The sequence below is a fragment of the Mobula hypostoma genome, chromosome 2, assembly GCF_963921235.1.
Source record: "Mobula hypostoma chromosome 2, sMobHyp1.1, whole genome shotgun sequence".
In the NCBI taxonomy this organism is placed as follows: domain Eukaryota; kingdom Metazoa; phylum Chordata; class Chondrichthyes; order Myliobatiformes; family Myliobatidae; genus Mobula; species Mobula hypostoma.
This window is the reverse complement of record NC_086098.1, coordinates 194,138,273-194,141,213: the sequence shown is the minus strand read 5'-3', so window position 1 is coordinate 194,141,213 and position 2,941 is coordinate 194,138,273. Positions and strand designations below refer to the sequence as shown.

General features: G+C 39.7%; 1 pseudogene; it reads left to right on the top strand.

Annotated features, from left to right (window-relative positions):
• The first annotated feature begins 1,407 nt into the window (after positions 1-1,407).
• LOC134357808 (eukaryotic translation initiation factor 4E transporter-like) lies at positions 1,408-2,723 on the top strand (annotated as a pseudogene).
• The last annotated feature ends 218 nt before the right edge of the window (positions 2,724-2,941 follow it).

Below are 2,941 nucleotides of genomic sequence, written 5' to 3'. Positions count from 1 at the left end.
CACTGTATCATGGGAACCAACTTCATATTATAGACTCTGTCTGTACTTCTCAGTGCCCCAGTAAAGCAGCCAGCATAGTCAAAGACTCCACACATTCCTGACATTCTTCCTTTTCCCCTCATCTATCAGGTAGAAGATACAAAAGCCTGAATGCACCTATCACCAGTCTCAAGGACAGCTTCTACCCTGCTGTTTTAAGAATATTAAATTGTTCCTTAGTATGGTGAGATGGATTTTTTGCCTCAGAATCTATTTTATTTTGATCTTGCACTTTTTTGTTTGTATGCACTGATGTTACTCTGTAGCAGCTGCACTTTATTTTGCATTGTTATTATTTTACCTTGTTCCAACCTGATCTAATCAACAACATGCGAGACAAGTTTTTTACTGATATCTCAGTATGTGGCAGTAATAAATCAATTCCAAAATAAAGAGACAAACATAATTGATTTCCTCTGCTTATCACAGAGGATTTTATACATAATTCTAATATTGCATAAATGATTTATATTAAGGTAACATTATTGTTATGCTTGTAACTTTTCAATTAGAATATTAGGTAGAGAGTGTTAGGTATTCATGTATATTTTGACCCTTAGGGGTTGCTGTCAAGCTTCTCTGTGTGTTAGGTACTGAATGTAATGGTAGATGACTTGCAAGTAAAATAGACAGCAGCTCATTTATTTCTCATCTCTCCAACTCTCGTGTGTGTTATTCAAGGCCACCTGGCTTTCCACTACCACAAATATAACAACTGGTGATGAGGTGACAAATCCTCAAACAATATTTAGGTTATTGTTTTCTTCCCTTCGGCAAGAAACGTCAAAGTGAAAGAAAAGTGGCAGAGCGAGAAAAAGATGCTGCACACAATGAGAAATGTGATGAATGAACAGTCACAGGAAGCATGGTGAGGGAAGAATCCAAGGGAAGAACATAAGAACAGGATGGTTAAATAAAACACATAAGCGGGAAAGCAAGATGGATAAGACAAGTTAACTTTGCTGGAACACGATTGTGTTTGAAAATGGTGACAACTTATGAACGTGTGGGGTCATATGATGAAACAATAGAGCAATGGAGTTTATTTACTGGCAAATCAAATTTCAAATGATACTCATGTTCCGACTTTCCTGACTGTGATGGGTGCAGAAGCTCTTGATGTTGTACTCAGACCTGTGCGCCAAAGCTTCAGTGGTGCCTGTCATGTGGCCAATAACTGAGTTAGTCGACAATCTTTACTTTGTACTTTATTGTCGCCAAACAATTGATACTAGAGCGTACAATCATCACAGCGATATTTGATTCTGCGCTTCCTGCTCCCTGGATTACAAATATTAAATATTAAAAATATTAAAAATAGTAAATATTTAAAACTTAAATTACAAATCACAAATAGAAAATAGAAAAATGGAAAGTAAAGTAATGTACTCTGGAAGCCCATTGGAAAATTTAAAAAAATGAAAATATTCATGAGTTGGGTTGCCAATGGAAAATTGGAGTGAGTGCATAACGATGTCAAAAACCTTTGATCTGGGTGGCAGAGACAAAGATTTGTGTGACAGTGATGCTAGAGAAGGAAGGGAACAAGACTACATGGGGAGCATTTGGTGATGACAAATGCATTTTTGGTGAGCAGGAGTGATGTGATTCCTATACTGAAGAGGAACTAGAATGGTCTTCTGCTGACCTCATTAGTCAACCAGGAATAATAGAGATGACAGACTTTGTTGATTATGTGCTATTGGAGGATCCAAGATGGGCAAAGAGATGGAGGAAGTGACCAGAAACTTTTAAAAGTGTAGAATGCAATGGTACAGGTCAGGCATAGATACCTGCAGTTTCTGCATCAGAAGCTAACCAAATAAGTTTCCTAGGAAGCAGTCCTGCCTAAACCCTCACTAGGGGACTTTGACTTCAATGATTTCTTCAACTTGGAGAAAAGTCTACCTGGACTAGCATCGATGATTGAAGAGGTGCTTGGTGAAGGATCATTATCATCCACCCACTTCAGTCAATGGCTTTCAAGTAACTTAAGTAGATGAGGTAGTCTCTCCAGAAGCCTGCGGTCTACCCCACATGAAGAACCTGAGAGACTTGTTGCTCTGCAGCACAGAATCGCAACTCCTGTTTCACAGCTTGGAAATTAACTTGCTCCTATTCCATCATGAGAAGATAACAAGCATATTGATGAAAATGCTGATACTTCAGAAATTTTGCAAAAAGCAAATGTGGTTGTGAAACCACTGCTGTCCAGTCCCACTACCAGCAAGGAGAAACTAAAGGCGAGTTCAAAGACCAGAGTGGTTTTGTCTGGAAGAGGTGGAAGCTGAACTAAAAGGTTTCAGAATGGAATCCGAGAGGAAGCTTGCTGCTCCATTCATAGTGGAACATCTGGAACAGACACTAGCTGCGTCATCTGGTCCTAAACAAATACAAAAAAGACGACACGGATATGACTGCTTTCAATAAGTTAGTTAACTGTATGAAGGCAAGTGGACCTTGCCTTTGCATTCAAAACCCCTTGGAATTCTACTGCCTACTACCCACCTCCTCTCCCCATAAAGCGGCCTCCATCCCCAGATATTCTAGTTGACCCGCTTGGTAGTCAGAATCATCACGTGCCAGTCCTTAATCAGCAAGGCCATTCATCTCCCATCACCTGTGGTGCCCCTTACCTGAGGTGTCCCTTACTGGCAATGCAGTACCCCATTAAATTATTTTAATGTCAACCCCAAGTTATTGGTACCCTTATAGGAACAGGCGACCTCCAGACAGGTTGAATCTCTTGTTTAGTGTCTAACTCTCGGCACATGGGGCAGAATAATCGTCAGTGTTATGTCTGGAAATACAGGAAGTCTACCTTCTTTCCCCAGTTTAGAAAAAAAAAATTCTGTTGTAGGTTGATTACTCCATTGAAAGTTAATAGTTCAGCAACTAGTCC